The sequence below is a fragment of the Tenrec ecaudatus genome, chromosome 2 (assembly GCF_050624435.1).
Source record: "Tenrec ecaudatus isolate mTenEca1 chromosome 2, mTenEca1.hap1, whole genome shotgun sequence".
In the NCBI taxonomy this organism is placed as follows: domain Eukaryota; kingdom Metazoa; phylum Chordata; class Mammalia; order Afrosoricida; family Tenrecidae; genus Tenrec; species Tenrec ecaudatus.
In genome coordinates, this window is record NC_134531.1 from 20574960 (window position 1) to 20584356 (window position 9397).

The following is a 9397-nucleotide window of genomic DNA, read 5'->3' on the forward strand; positions in this document are numbered from 1 at the left end:
TTTCAACTCCATCAGTATGGATTAAAGCTAAAATCCATGAGAGAAATATGAGGCAGTTAACAGTCTTCTTTCAACTCCGTGAGCGAAAGATGAGACAGTTAACAGTCTCAGAAACTCATAGGGATAATTCTACTCTGTCCAAAGAGTCACTATGCATTATTATTGACTCAATGGCAGGGAGTTTGGTTTGGGGTTGGTAGGAGCTGAGCTGTTCATTAACCATTTTTTTCACAAAATGTTATGAAGTTTCTTGAGCCTGAAATGAACTCTGCCATTTCAGACAGACTGTTGAAATTCTCATAATCTCACGGAGAAATATTGTGACCACTCTTCTTCAAGGCTTCTTTTTTTTTTTCAGGGGATAGCGCGAACACAGTCCCCCACTACCACAAATTATGCAGTCGAGTTTCCCACATTTGGGGAAATCGCAGGGGTCAGCACACCCGGAGTGCAATCTTCTTCAAGGCTTCTAATAAAAATTCTATCTAATGAGAAATAGTAATAACTCAAATTAATTCAGCCTTTCAAGTTCGCCAAGAACTTTTTCACCTATTGTCTCATTTGATACTTACAGGAATCTTGCAAAATAGGTTACTATAAATATTTTACTCATATCTCAATGAGGGGAGAGTTTTTTTTAAAAAAATAGAAAGATAAAGTGATTTGTCTTTTGACCTCTGAAACTTGATAGTAAACCTGATACCAAAAATTTTCAGAGCTCTGTTTTCTACTCTGTTCAGTAAATATGTTCATCCGAGGCACATTTCATTCAAAAATGAATCTAATGGGTATCGTTAGATAACTACTTCATGTATGTCTGTTTGCTATAACTACTCTGAATTGTGATCAAAATTTAATAAAGGCAAAATTGTTCTGAGCTGGTAAGAATACTCCCTTTAGATTTCTCATAGATTTTTCATGATCTTGGCAATTATTATATAAATAATAATTGAGATCATTCTTTGGATGTTGTACCTATAATCCTTGTCTGAATCTCATCTTGATTCTCAGTTCAATTTTATAATTCAGACTACCTCTGGCTACTTCTCCATGTTGATTTAATTATCGGGAAAGAATAAGTTCCAAAACATTCGGGTTAATCTTTTTTAAACAGAAAATAAATATAAAAACAAGCAAGCAGCCTAATAAAATCATAAACAAATTGATCTTTCAGAAGCTATCTCTAGTTAGGTATTATTCAGGGATCCTTTCTGAATGCTAATAGGTTCTGAGATTGTAAATATTGCTACATAGGTGTAAGTCATGGAAGGTGGATGGATGAGCGTACTAGTCCTTACTGTGAATGTTTTACCTGAGAACTTCAGGAAAATATAAATATATGAAAAGGAGAGGTAGACAGGATATTGGAAAGTTCGACCTGTAGTCAAATTTCTGCAGTTACCTAGTTTTATAGCCCAAAGACATTTAAAAGGTTTTGAATTCATAATTTCCTGGCAGAATTTGAGTCATTAAGACCAGCTGATCTCAATCTCACAAATTCACTCCGCACTAAAACGATATACTATGATGATGCGTGATGTCTGATACCCGCCTCTTCAATCATAAGTAATTATTAGGCAGGCAGGTAGGAAAGGTCATAGGCCAATCTATTTTCCCTATTCTCTCCCACCACGATACATCCCTCCCAATTTCATTATTGCATTTCATAAATAGCATCATGGCAAAAGAGTTTCGCCACCAGTGTCCAAGACATTTGAAAACGGAGCAGGATGAATTGAAGGCATACATGAATTAAATGAAAACTCAACCAGTAACGTCAGAGATGATGTTAGCATTGTGTACGGAACAATAACGATTGCTACAAAAGGACTTGTGTGCTGTATTGCACCAAATCTGAGTCTGGACCTTTAGCTTTATTTCAGTATTGCCCAGGTGCTGCTGCTGCTTCTTCTTCTTCTTCTTCTTCTTCTTCTTCTTCTTCTTCTTCTTCTTCTTCTTCTTCTTCTTCTTCCTCTCCTTTTTTTTGTTTGCTTTGTTTTGTTTCAGTTAAGTTTAACAGATGTTGTCAAAAATGAACTACAATTGACCATTAGACTTATTATATCAATATAAAATATTTTATTTTAGAAATCACACTTCCACTTCGGTATCCTGCTATGTCAAAATGACAACAGCTAAGATATATGCATGTATCAAACATCCTTAAGGGGAAATAACTGGCATTCAGAATGCATATTTCCTTGGGGACTTTACTCCTTTATTTTTATCTTATACTTACTCTACGTTTTATCACTGACATATAATGATTTAGAATAATCAACAAGAAATGAAAAGCGCGGTATTTTAAGAATCTGCAATTTGCAGAAGGCATTTGTACTATGGATGGCTTGTTTATAAATCTGAAGCCACACGAAGTGTTAGGACTGCTTTTTAAAACCGAATCATTAACAATGTTCTCATAAAACACTATAATTGAATAAGAGTGTGTAATAAGAAACAAATGTGCATTCAATCTAATATGCACAGATTTATCCCTCCTCCCATCCCCTTGACACTCAAAAAGGAACAACTGGAAGGTAATCTGATATGTAGTTCTATCTGGAAGCCCTAACATGTGTAACAGTAAAAAAAAGAAGAAGAAGAAATTACTAGCGATAATATTTCATTAATATTAAGGAAAAATATATTAACTTTTAGATTAGCTCTTAGTTGCTAGCTGAAACATCAGCAGTTCCTATGCATCGGCCGCCGCCCGGGAGAAAGATGTGGTGGTGTGCCTCTATGCAGAATACTGCATTCCAGCCATGAGGCCGTGCTACTGGGCCCCTTAGGGTCACTGAGAATCAAATCCATTTGAAGGCCCTGGATACTCATTTGATGGGTGATCAGTGGTGAACGGCTCACCTGCTAACCAAGAAAAAGTGGCTGAAAGACCATCCAGAGGCATTGCCTGTGGAAGCAAGGTCTAATGATGGGTTTGCAAACGTCAAAGAAACCAACCCAATCATCTCGCTTACAATTCTTTGGAGCCCAGTCCATCTCGGACACAGTTGCAAGTGATTTGATTTTTGACCTTGAAACTCCATAAGGCTGTGTAATATCAAACATGTATCCCTGCTGAATAGTTTGAACGCACATGTCTTTGAAAACACATAGAGCCATGGGCTGCTGGAATGTCTAGACACGCCTACACTTAGGAAGAGGATAAGACGAACTCACTTTGGGAAACCTGGTGACAGTCTCATTGTGAAATATAGTCCCTTCCCCTGAGGTATTCCTCCCGGCACAGCAGCGTGTGCACTGGTGCCTGACAGCATGACTCAATCCCACAATAGGATGCAACAGGAATGTCCATCGCAAGTGAATCCACAATATGTCATGCATTCTGATAGTGGAATGTCACTCACCAGTACACAGGAAAAAACTACAGGTGCACCTAGAATTACAACATCAAGATCATTAGGCTGCAGGGGAGAAGCCAGAACTAACAGAGAGCCGCTTGTATGATTCCACTAGACAATTGGCTTACTATGGATTGGAGGTGGATTAAAGGGTGTATTTCAATGGAGCACAAAAACACTGTTCAATAGAATGAAAATGTTCAATATTTCGATAATGGTGGTGATTTCCACAAGAATACATACGAGTTTAAAGCTTAACTTGGACTCTAAATATGTGCATTTTATCGAAAGGAAATTACACCACAACTAAATTGTGAAAAGAACCCAAATAACCGCTAATAGGAGTATTGCCACATTGGAATTTATAACACTACGTTATATCCAAAGGATAACAGTCTACATGCCTTTAATGATATTTCCAATTTTCTACAGAAAGTCGATTACAGTGGAGTTCCACTGCCTGCTTATATTTTTAAGGGTTTCTGATATTGTATAGAGCATTTCCTATTCAATCACGGTTTAAGCGAACTTTAAACTTAATGTCCTCGTACCTATCTGGATAATAGTTCAGTAAAATTTTATATAGGGAAATAAAGTGCCATTCCATTTCTAGCAATGGCTGCTGTTTAATGCTTAATTACTTTTGATACACATACATCATTGTCAATTTGTTTCTAACGTATCTTTAATGTGCATTGAAATTTTACTCGAGTCTGTCCTCAGCTTCTTAGCCACAGCAGGTGACAGTATATTACAGAAAAATAATTGGGCTTCTCTGGGCTCTAACTGCATTTGACAGGCCTTCAGATGAACATGCTTTATATAGCACCACAAAGTAGATATTGTTACATAGTAATTCGAAAAGGCTTTCCCTCCTACACTTATTTACTTATTCACTAAATTGAACTTTTTCTTTGGCTTTCGTGGAGACTCCAATGTCCTCTGAATACCACGTGTCATTGTCCCCTCAGTTGCACTGCCTGTAATATCAAGTTTCCCCTCATGTCAACTCTCTTTTCCACTCTCAGCAAAAGTCAATAATTTGCTGCCACAACATAAAGAATAGGTGACTTCCATCTGCCTTGCTGACTCTATTTTTCTTATTAAGGAATTTTACCCCTCCACAGTAATTCAAGGTTGAAATGGCACAGCCCGTTGATGGTTACTCTGAAATAATACCCTTTCTTATAACCAGTCTAAGGGGATTTTCAGGGGATTTGTTCGCTTGTTTGTTTTTGTACTAATAGGAGAACAATGGGAAAAATAGTACAAACTCTAGTGGCTCCTTGCCTGAGGTGAAAATAACAACACAACGGCAAGAAGCAGAAGGAATGTAGGCTAATTACACCTCATCCTTAATGATCAACTATCTCCTTTGACAATGCACTTTTAAACAATACTGAAATATCTACGATCTAAGCATTTTGCGCATTAACAGTGCATATGTGGTAAGAATGAGCGCTGCAGTACAGCTAGGTATGAAAATGATTCCATGTCGACTTGGGTGGGCCTTGATTCTCAGTGAGTTGTCCATTATCTAACAATATCATTTGGTAGTTGATAATAATGCACAATAATGCATAAAACTTTTATCCACACAGTCAAATGTGTGGATCAAAAATCCTGTGGAGAGCCTTGAGAAGCATGGGAATTCTACAACATTTCACTGCGTTCATGCAGAGCACATAGATATGGATCAAGTGGCAATCATTCAAATAGAACAAGAGAACACTATGTGCTTTAAAATCAGGAAAGGTGTGCATCAGAATTGTATGTTCTCACCACACATAGTCAATCTGTAGGGTGAGCAAGTCATCAGAGAAGCTGAATTATATGAAGAAGAATTATAGCTTCAGGTTTGGAGGAAGGCTTATTAATAACCTGCAATATGCAACATGCTCGGTTACAGCAGGTTAACAATAACATCTGAAGGTGTATTGTTTATTATAAAACTTAAAAGCTGACATTCACCCATTTGTTCAAAAAATTCATTAATTTTAAAAATTGATTTAATTGTGAAATTCTTGTCCATCATTCAACATTTTTCTTAGTGGGATTTTTCATTTCAAAAACAAAACCTGCTCTCTTAATACTTGTCATCAGAATATGATATTCCAATTTTTATCCCTGGACCTTGCCTAATTTATATCCATAATTTAACCTGTGCCTTTTAGTTGAAGGCCCTACATTATTTGCATAGCTGTCATAGTGCTTAACGTATTAAATACAAAACAAGCCAAACATCCATCGCGGTCGGATCTATTCTCGTTGATAGTGACCGGATAGGGTAGAGTAGAGATGGCCCCTAGACTCTAACCTTTACAAAACAGACAGCCACCTCTTTCTCCCGCCAATCTTTTTTTTTTTTTTTAATTCTAACCAGCCAAGCGCTTAATGAATGCACTACCTGGACTCCCTACAACATTACAATAACTATTTTCTGAACACAGTGTAATGCCCTACCGAGGAAAGTATTGGTTTTCAGTAACTGGCAGATGTGGATCTGCTTCATCATTTTTCTATTCTGTTCAAAGGCAGCACAGAAAAATGTTCAGGGAATTAGATTTCCAGATGCTTCTTGCCTGCTTGGGGATCTGAGAAGCTATCACAGTTCACCTCGCCAGAACTGCTTCATTTAGAACTCTTCTCTCCACGGGGCTACAAAGCAAGGTCCATTTATCTTTATCACATGGAGTTATTTTTCTTATCCAAATGCTAAGAACTAGACTCTTGATTTCTAATGGAGAAAAGGCAACTCATGCTGAGGTGCCACTTTATTAGAGTCGCATTTTATCATTCCGATTCCACTTTGCCGTCTCATTAAGGTCTTGCTTTCTTTCCGTTTCCCTGAGTATGTGCCCATTTTTGTTTAAAAAAGGGACTCTTTTTAATCTCATAAAATTGGCATTATGTATATATTCAATAATATTAAATGCAGTGCTTTGGTCATGTATATTTCAGACTAACATAATCATTTCACAACCGATATCTTCATCTATAATTAACCATGCAATTTGTTAAATGAAAAATGGAGGACAAATATATTGGTTGTAAGATGATGGATGTGGTAAAACTAAGTTGTTTTGCCATATTTTACATATCTTAATTAAGAAAAAATGTAATTATAGCTTATGTTTAAAAAGATGATTTGGAAATAATTTAGAAATAAGTATTCTATTGAAAAACATGGAGGGCAACACTTTTATAAGTTATTTGACATAATTCATGTCATTCCAGATGTATATCGTTATGTATATTTTAATTCATCACAAATAATGATATTTAATAGGAAGGCTTTTGTCCTCTTGTCATTTTTTTTTCTTGGTACCCTTTGATTGCTTTTAGAGTGAATGACTAGAGGGGACAATTCAGACTGTTTTTAACAGGACCTGCCTTTCAAGGACCTTTGAATACACACCCCTTTATGTAAAAGAGGACAATTCAACTCTACACTAGCCCAAGGCCATTGCCATAGGGCAGAGTCAGTGGCCTCCAACCTTGACTTCAGCTGCCCTTCTCTGAGTTACAGTCGCTAGTACAGCCCTTTTAGACATAATTCCTCACATGATAGATTTTAAGGCTGGACTTTATGTATCTGTGACTAGTGTCCCACTTTTAAGGGCAGTCTGTGCGATGGTCATTGGGCAGATGCGGGTGTGGTTAAGATCTAACCTTAGTAGAGTAACCAAAGCCACAACCGTTGTTTCCTTGAAGCACCTTTAAGACCCCACCCTGGCTGAGAGTGCGAAGCAGGCCATACCCTTGGTTTGCTTATGGCAGCTTTACCTTGGTGGATGGTGTGACTGCTTTTCTTGGATGAGGTACATATACTGGTTCTGATACACATCACATCACTGGGAAGCCAGACCTCTAATTTCTGGTTGAGAGTTGATAGGAACAAGGACACCTGTTATGACCTTTGGACATTTTTTGACTCTGGCTCATAACCCTTCATTTGATTCACCTCTACCTGAGCCTTGGATTTTGGACTGAACAGCATCCACTGTCATGTGAGATATTTCCTAAAAGTTTCATGAGTTTCGTGATGTGTTGAAATTAACTGAAGAAGCTTGGGATGTAAGGGAATGTACCCAAAGGAGGAGTGAGGGGAACATGGAGCAGAATACCAGTTTGGAAGAGTTGGACATTTCAGACATCTTTAATCTTCAACTCCTAGGCATTCGTCTGGTATTAATTCTAAAAGAAATCATCACCACATTTCCAATCTACTTCTCTGATATGCTTGCTAACCTACTGCCATGGCCACACAAAACTTATGAACACTATTCACGATGATAGGGTGTATTAGAGAAAGCAGGCAGGGTCATTTATGAGTCAGAATCTCAATGGCAATGATGGTGTTGAAGTGTGTGAGGGCAGCTAGTAGGCTAAAAAGTGCCAAGGATACTCTCGATTTTTTTCTGCAATAACTTTAGTTAGCAATGCTGGTGGGCACGTCACTTTCTGAGTCTTAGATTCACAACCAGTGTTGGCTTCCCTCATAATGTTTCCTAGCTTGTGTCCTTCAAGGGAACAAATGTCTGGTGCTTGCTTTTTGTAGACAAAGGCTTATTGACTGAACATATATATGCATATATGTATATATATTGATTAATGAATACTATTTTTCTTCTGTGATTTATGCTTTTGGTAATTACCAAAGGAAAACCATGTGCCTTGTTTTCATTCTTGGATTGTTGTTGTTAGGTGCCATCTAATGGGCTCTAACCCATCATGACTATGCACAGCAGAATGAAACGCTCCCTGGTCCTGTGCCACACTTACAATTGTTCCTAGACTGAGCTCATTGATGCAGCCACAGGGTTGATCCAGCTCACTGACGACCTTCCTCTCTCTTGCCGCCCTTCTACTTTACCAAACAAGATATCCTTCCCCTGGTTTCCTGGTTTCTCCTGAAGTATGTAAGAGGAAGTCTTGATATCCTTGTCCCTAAGGAGCACTCTGGCCTACTTCTTCCAAAACAGATCTCTTTGTCTTTTTAGCAGTTCCTGGTACTTTCAAGATTCTTCTCTGAAACTACCAATCAAATTCATCTTTTTTCTACAATTTTCCTTATTTAATGTCCAAATTTCACATGCATGATGAAATGGAGCATTGCATTGCATGGCTTACGTCAGGTGCACCTTAATCCTCAAAGTAACAATCTTGCTTGTCAATACTATTAAGACGTCTTGTGCAGTAGATTTATTTTATGCAATATGTCTTTTGTTTTCTAGAGGGCTATTTCCCTGAACATTGGCTGTGGATCCAAATAAGACAAGATCCTTGACAGCTTCAACCTCTCCTCCATGTATCATGTTGTTATCTACTGGTTCCATCGTGAGGCATCTGGCCTTCTTTACCTTGAGTTGTAATGCCTTTCCAAGGCAATGCCTCAACTTTATGCTTATGCTTGAAACTATTGTTGCCGTCACTAGGTCACTGGGTTCTATGATTAGTCCCAAGCCTTTTTATTCAAACACTAAACTATGTGTTGCTCTGAAAGTATTTTGTAGATGAGATTAAAATCTGTCATCAGAAAGTGTTTAGATAATAGGGGTGGCCTTAATTCAATTAGTTGAAATTTCTTCGGAGCAGGACTGGGGCTTCCCTGAAGAAGCTCTGACTGTGAAGAGCAATATCAATGCATGCCCAGAGTTCCAGCCTGCCCTCCCCGATGTACAGGCCTACAGACTTCAGCCTCCAGTAACCGGAGTTCACGCGCCTAAATGCCAATGCCTCAGAATCAATCTCAATATATATTTCACACTGATTCTTTTTCTCTAGTGTATCTGTAGGTTATATGCCTAAGTACTCATTTGATTAAAGATGGAGAGATTTTCCATACATTTCCCAAATGGAAGTGAATCATTTGCAATAGCAATTGCCTATCAAGAATATCAGCGACAACCTGAACACCGTGAGAAGAGGTATATAATTTGAATTATAATACTGGATCTCATAACTCAACCCACTGCTATTGATTCCCACTAATGGTGATTGGAAAAGGCAGGGTAGAACTGCTCCTGGGAGAT

The 9397-nt window shown here is 38.0% G+C and overlaps 1 pseudogene; it reads right to left on the reverse strand.

The window, feature by feature from the left end:
- Nucleotides 1-355: 355 nt before the first annotated feature.
- On the reverse strand, nucleotides 356-532 carry LOC142441822 (U1 spliceosomal RNA; annotated as a pseudogene).
- Nucleotides 533-9397: the final 8865 nt, after the last annotated feature.